Source organism: Pteropus medius, unplaced genomic scaffold (assembly GCF_902729225.1).
Source record: "Pteropus medius unplaced genomic scaffold, Ma_sr-lr_union100, whole genome shotgun sequence".
NCBI lineage: Eukaryota > Metazoa > Chordata > Mammalia > Chiroptera > Pteropodidae > Pteropus > Pteropus medius.
In genome coordinates, this window is record NW_024354502.1 from 19,316,422 (window position 1) to 19,323,829 (window position 7,408).

General features: G+C 49.1%; 1 long non-coding RNA gene across 1 annotated transcript; it reads right to left on the reverse strand.

The window, feature by feature from the left end:
• Nucleotides 1-4,134: 4,134 nt before the first annotated feature.
• LOC120595396 (uncharacterized) lies at nt 4,135-6,928 on the reverse strand. Its single transcript, XR_005650815.1, has 2 exons — nt 6,796-6,928; nt 4,135-5,122 (listed from the first exon to the last, which is right to left on the reverse strand). It is a non-coding gene; the product is annotated as an uncharacterized LOC120595396 (long non-coding RNA).
• Nucleotides 6,929-7,408: the final 480 nt, after the last annotated feature.

Below are 7,408 nucleotides of genomic sequence, written 5' to 3' on the forward strand. Positions count from 1 at the left end.
CTTAAAGCAAAAGAAATTTATTTTCTCGGAGTTCTGGAGGCTAGAGGCCTGAAATCAAGGTGTCAGCAGGGCCAAGCTCCCTCTGAGACCAGGTAGAATCTTTCCTGGTCTTTTCCCAGTTTCCTGGCCTCAAGTAGCTGGCAATTCTTGATGTTCCTTGGCTTATAACTACATCGCTCAGATCTCCGCCTCTGTTGGCACACGGTGTTCTCCCTGCGTGTCTGCGTCTTCGCATGGCATTCTCTTTGTGAGGACGTCAGTCATAGTGGACAAGGGCCCACTCTAGGTACCTCTTCTTGATCACAACTGCAAAGACCCTGTTTCCAATAAGGTCGTATTCACAGGTACTAGGGGTTAGGACTTCACAATATCTCTTTTAGGAAGAATAACCCGTAACGTGGTAAGAGTGATACCTTTGATAAACAGGCTATAGCACAGGCTGCAGGGCGAGCCAACACAGGGGCGTTCCACTGTATGCCGGCGAGGGGACAGATTGAGGCAGCGAGTTGGCAGTCTGTCTGTCAAGAGCCTCAAAAACATTCCTATCCTCTAATCCAGTGATCCACTCCTAGGAAGTCATCAGAAATGTTGATCACACTATGTACAGAGATACTCATCTCAATATTGTTTATAATAATTAATTCTTGAGAACTCCAATGTCCAACAGTTAGGGATGGTTACTAAAATAAGGCCCATCCACATGAGGGGGATATTATGTAGCTTTTAGAAATGATATTTCCAGAAAAAAATTAGTAAAGAGGAAAAATGAAATAAAATGATATATTCAGAATGTTGTCAATTTTATAAAAAGTATACAAGGAAACGAAACCAACATAATAGTAATATTTCTCCCCTCTTTTATGGAGGGGTTATGAGTGATTTTGTTATTTTCTTTTAATTATGGCATTATATAAGTTCTCTGCATTAGCTCTATAACCAAGGAGAAAACACACTAATGATGTTTTAAAAACAGACGTGGTTTCCTGGAGTATACATTCTAGGAAAGTTCTGGCTGGGAAGAGAGCAGCAGCTGCTGGGCGTCCAGCTGATTTCTGTGCTTCTAAGCCACAGCCGTAACCGCTTGGGGTGTCTCAACATGTAGTTGGGTGGCTACTTGCATCAGAATTATCCATGATGCTTATTAAAAAATGCAGAATTCTAGGCCCCACCCCAGACCTACTAAATCAGGATCTCTGGGCACAGGGCCCAGGAATTTGCATTCTCACAGGCTCTGCACATTTAAGACTGAATTCCCCTGCCTTAGAAGCCATGGACAACCCGCTCATCAGTAATCCAGTGTGGTTTGTCACACCAGTCATCTATGCCCTCTCAACCTAAACTGTGCTTTGAAGAATAAAACCAAATAAACGGAGAAGTTATTCTTTTCATAAAGTCCATGCTTGGTTGTACTTACCCAAGACAGAAAGCTGCAAAACATAATATTAAAAAGAACAGAAAATTCCTAATTGTTTTATTTTGGAATCCCGTGGCAGCAGATTACGTTTCTTCATTTATGCTAGGCTAATAATTAAAATAAGTTAACATTTCCAGATTCTGTCCTCGTTTGGAATTAAGAAAATTACAGGAGGACCTCAGCCCACAATGAAAGATTTGCCCATTAATGAGGATATTCCATGTGTAGGTAGTTGAGAATCGTAACTATAGATGTGTTTTCTTTTAACTCACAGCTGTGAGGTGTCCTTTATTGCCTGACTTAAGGGAGCGGTATCAGACAGAGGACGGTGGAACGTTCTCCACTCTAAGGTGTGTCCGGCTTGGGGCAGGGGTTGGTGGAGAAGGCCCTTCCAACGCTGCGGTGTCCTGACTTGTCAGGACCAAGGGGAGTCATGGCATGCTCGGAGAGGGCCCAACAGCTGTGCAATTAGCCAGCTCATCAGTAGGTGAAATTCGACACTGCAAAGAGGCAATAATTCACGGTATTAGTCCACACTTGTTTCTTCCGGAGTTGGTCATAGGTTCCTAGGTAAGCCATCTTAAGAATGAAATACCTGTCTACGTGTGGGAGCAATGAGAAAAAAGAAGCAAGAAGAACAGCAGCTGTGAAGTTGTGCATCTCACCTTCTGGAAAGGGTCATGTTCCCTTTCTACGCCTTCATACGGATGACTTCAGGGTGCCCTCCACCTGACCCCCGCTTTGCGAGAAGGAGAGCAAAGGGAGGTAGGCTCCACAGGGGCTAAGTGCCGGGCACCTAAATGACACCTTCCAATTGTGCTTTGTCATCGTCCCCAGCACTCTGGCAGGAGCTGGATCTCTCCTTGGTGAGGAGGATGGACGGGGCCGTCTCCTGCTCAGCAGCCCAGGGAGGACCTGAGCGATTAGCGGCTGAGAAGCCGGCTCTGAGGAGCATGGCCGGAGCAGGCCAGCTGCTCCTCCCAGATGCCCCTCTCTTCTGATGTGCAGAGGGGAAGCAGGGGAAGGCAGCTGAAAGGGTTAGGACCCATGAAGGAGGAAAAAATGTAAAAGGAAGCCCTGTATCTTTCACACAACATGTAATTAGCTCTCAGCAGAAGAAGCCGTGGATTCATAATGGGAGCCGACAGCGGGGGAGGAAGGCTCTGACAAGCATGAGATTTTTCGTGGGCTTTTTTTTTAAATTTAATTTTTAAAGGAACACGAACAGTCACAATTATAATTGCGGACATTCGGTGAAGATGTCTCCCCAGCAACAAGCCAGATCACACTGTGTCTCGCCCCCACCCACGGTGTCCTCAGAGCTCTCTCCTGGCCCCAGTGACCGGACATTTCTTGCCCACCAGCAGCCCCTGCTCTGTCAGCCCGCCCCAGTGTGCCAGCCAGCCCCAGAACCCTCTCCTCTCCACGGCAGCAGTCCTTAGAGTCACCTCGGTCTTCAGCCAGGGGCTCCCAGGGTCACACTTCTGGCAAAGCCCAGGCCTTCTCCTGAGGGCCCTGCCCTTGTGGCCACACCCTGTGAGGAAGGGAGGCGCACCTGGAGAGGAAAGGTGGGGAGCCCCGGGGTGGTTAGCTATAGGTGGGCAGTGCCTGGATGTCTGCCAGGACAGCCAGGGCCAACCCTCTCCCAGGCACAGAGGGCTCTCTGTGAGGTGCACGCCCAGCCCCGCACGCAATCTGGGAGGCTCTTGTTTCTTAACACAAAGGAGGCCATTCCCAGACTGGCCTAGGTGTGGCCTGTAGGCTGAACCCTGCTGGGTAGGGCCCTGTGGACTCCTGGTGACCCATCTAGATGACTTCAGTCCTCATTATAATCTGGTCTGGACTTGAAGATGGAGAGAGGCCTGGGCAGGCAGCTTAGCTTCACAGGACATGGGCAGATACCCCTTCTTCCTTTGGGAAAGAGACTTCCTAGGTCCGCCACACTTTAGCTAGCTATCCATCTGTCTACCTATCTATCTATCATCTATCATCTCTATATCTTTCTCACATACATACACTCACATGCACACACACATTCAGAGTCCAAATGAGAGAAGACTCAACCCAGCCATACTTAGACGAGTCGACTATGCCATGCAGACCCTTTCCCCCACCCCCAAGCCACTGCCACAGAGAAATTAGACTAGGCCCCAAAGAAATCAGGCGAGAAAGAATGTAACAAGAACCACCATACTGACCACAGGCATAATTATCATTTTCTACAGAACTCAGTCTCTCCCTCCCACTAAGTGCCTCCTCAGCATAACCCTGCTATGCTGGAGGCGGGAGGGGGAGAAAAAGGAAAGAAAGAAACCTTAGGGTAGGCAAAATAGTGCAGAAGATACACTGAAAGATCCACGCTGTTGTGTCTTTCAGCTGAGCCTGAAGTTCATCGGGGGTGGAAAGGGGTGGGTTGAGGAGACACTTAAACCCTCAGTGGGCTTTGTGTTTTAAAATGAAAGAGTTGGAGTAGAATTTCTAAGGTCTCTTCGGCAATCAATATTCGGTTCAGGCCTGAACCGAAGGCCACATGGCCACTGATCAGAACCTGCTGCCCACACAGCTCCCGAGGCCCTGTTGCATCAGGTGGGCTCTGAAGGTGTCTGCAGGGGGAGCGGCAGGCTCGTTCCCTATCTGACCACCCCTGAGGTCAAGGGTGATATGTGAGAAGAGTGGCATCTGTCCTGTATGCCCTGTGCTGTGAACTATGAAAAAAACACTCATTTATTAGACATTTATTTCTTGGGCACCATCTATGTGTCAATAAATAGACAAAATTCCCTGCTCTCAGAAGCTTACATTTGACACAAAAGCATAAGAGCTTCCCCTCTGTATTCGTTTCCTAGGGCTGTGAGAAAAAAGCACCACAAACTGGGTGGCTTAAACAACAGAAATGTATTTTCTCACAGTTCTGGAGACTAGAAATCTGAGGTCTTGGCAGGGTTGGTTCCTTTGGGGGCTGAGGGAGAATCTTTCATGCCTCACTCCTGGCTTCTGGTGGTTTGCTGGCAATCTTTGGCCTTCCTTGGCTTGTAGAAGCACCACCCCGATCTCTGCCTTCACTTTCACATGGCGTTTGTTCTCCTTGTGTGTGTCTGTCTCAATTTCCCCTTTTTATAAGGATACGAGTCATATTGGATTAGAGCCAACCCTAGGGATCTCATTAACTTGTTTATCTCTGAAAAGACTCCATCTCCAAAAAAAGGTCACATTCTGAGGTACTAGGGTTAAGATTCCAACATATCTTTTTAATTTTTGGGGGGAGAGAGATGGGGGACACAATTCAGTCTATAACACCCTCTGCAGAAAAGTGTAGGGAAGTATGGAGAGGTGCCTGAAGTCTCCTGCTTCCTCAAGGTCTTCCATGACTGCATCTGATTGGCAGAGCCTGGGTCATGTGCCTATTCCCCACTGTCACCGAGGCTGGGAAATCAAGTTTCTGGCTTCTGTCTTGGGGAAGCATGGATCTCTAATGTGGGATTTTCCCCAAACACAAGACGAGCACATTCGAAGGGTTCATGCAAAGGCGGCCACGGCGCACAACAGGAATCTATTATGCAGGTCCTTCCAGGTTTTCTCCAAGGGGACTCAGGAGCAGGGAATGATGACCACAGCTCTCATTTCTTATGTGTCCCCTGTAGTGCCTAGTATTGTGTGCTGCCCATTGTAGGGACTGAATGTTGATGACCACGGAGAACATTGGCAAACCTAGATAATAGCCAAGAAGTAACATTTAGTAAGCATTCACGATGTGCCAGGCATTTTTCTGAACGCTTACATACATTGGCTCATTCAATCCTCATGACAGACAGCTTTATGAGATAGGGATGATTATTAGCCCCCTTTCACAGATGAGAAAACTGAGGCCCTGAAGGGTGAAGTAACTTGACATAGTAGGTGGGAGAGCCAGGATTTGAATCTAGCAATTTCAGTCTGAGACGAGCTTCACCACTGTACTTCCTAATAGATGGAAGATGATGAAAGATGGAAGGGAGAAAAGCTCCCCAGCCAGCGCTCAGGGAAAGGAGGTGAGTGCCACTCAGCCGTCATCCTGCCGTCAACCTGGGAGCTCAGGGGAACTACCCCGGGGTGGCATGTGCATCATCTCATACTCCCTGAGCCAGGGTGGGTGTGATGCTGGCGCGAGGCACTCTGACAAAGTCCTTGGGAACCCTGAGAGGGAGGCGTGGGAAGAGGCAGGAGGGAGGAGGGAGGAGAGAACCTGCAGCTGGAGCTGCAGGACCAGCCCAGGAGGCCCCGCCTAGTGTGGCCGAGGAGGGCCTACGTCAGAGGACCGGTTTCTGAGCTTCCGCACTCAGCTGGACTGGGCAGAGGCTGGTTTTTCTGAGAGGGCAGGGAGGGCCCCAAGCTGGTCCCTTGCCAAGGTTCTGCCTGGAGAAGGCCAGGATGTCCTGAGGGTTCTTCCACAGTGACCTGAGGAACAGCTGGGCCTTGGAGGGTCAAGACAGACCATCCAGGCTGAGGTTAATTTGTAATGTGGCTCAGATACCCGCCACACACCCAGATGCAGAGACGAGGACCTCTGTGCCTGCCTGAGGGGAGCCCTGGCTACTCCCTACTTCTGTAACCTTGGGCGTTGGAACATTGCTATTTCTATTACACTGGGGGAAAAAAGGTGAGAAAAGGAGCAGAAGGAGACAAAAATAGAAAGGACACATTCCCACAGCTCCAAGTTTTCCCTGTGTCCTTGGCTGGGAGGACTGGGCCTCAAGTCTCCCACACTCCAAGCCCAGAGCACAATTTCAGAGTATGCATACACCAGGGGTGTTAGTCATTCACCAGTGAGCCCCTCTCTCCAGAAAGCTGGGACTTGCCTAGCAGCTTTCTTTCCAAAGGGAAACAAGGTGCAAGGTAGCTGGGCTTTTCTTAAAGAGAATAGAAGAGAAAGGTAAAAGAGTCTTTTCCTTCAACAGCATTGATGATAATGTGAGAATTGAGTGGTTAATTATACACTAGCAGGGCATTTCCAATACACACATGGGTGACAAAAATAAGGAAGAAAAGTGAAAGAAAAGAAATTATCCACTGGAGGTTTTTATTATAATAGCTAGGTGACTATGAAATACATAGTTTTAAAAAGTTCAGTTGAACAAATGTTTGCAAGCATCAGTAATGTTCCAGAGTTTTAAAAGCAGATTAATATTTGCAACAACATGAAAAACACTAATGCCTTGCCTGTGCCCTAATATCTGAGTGTTTCCCCACAGATAAGAAGTAGAGACATTCTTAGAATTTAAAGAATGAGGTGAGGCCAGGGTTGCCAGATAAAATGCAAAATGGCCTGTTAAATTTGAATCCTAGAAAAAAAGGACGAATATTTGGTTAGGATAAATTTGTTCCAAATATTGCATGGGACATACCTATACTGAAAAGTTACTTGTCGTTCATCTGAAATTCAGATTTAACTGGCTATCATGTATTTGCTCAGTCTGGCAGCCTTGGGCGGCTTCATATCCACGCCAGGAGGGAAAGGCAGAGTAGCGAATTCTGGGAAAGGAGCCGGCAGGCCTATGGGGAACGACAGGACTCCGGGCGGGCCGGCCTCGGGCTTCAGGGCTGCGGTGGTGGGGCCCTGGGAAAAGGCTCCCGGCCTCCTCTGGGACTCCGCCTCCTCGGAGGGAACGGGCGGAGCCCGGCAGCTGCAGAAGGAAGCCTTGAAAACAACCTGAAAACATTTCAGGTTTCTCCGGGCCCTTGCCAGCGCAGGAGAAGCCAGGCTCAGGGTGGCAACGTCCACGAGTGCACTGCATGCTGGCCCGTCTCCCGAGGGGTCACCCTGACCGAAGGGGTATAGTAACACTTCGCCAGGCCTCAGCCCATCCTGTAGACTCCCCAGCCTGCGCTGGCCTCCCCGTCAGGCCTGGCTGTGTCAGCCCTGCCTCACACTGAATTCCCCCACATTCTCCGGGGCTGAGGTCATTGACGATCTCCCGGGCCTTTCCCGCAAGGCTGATGTGCCAATCCAGGGGCATT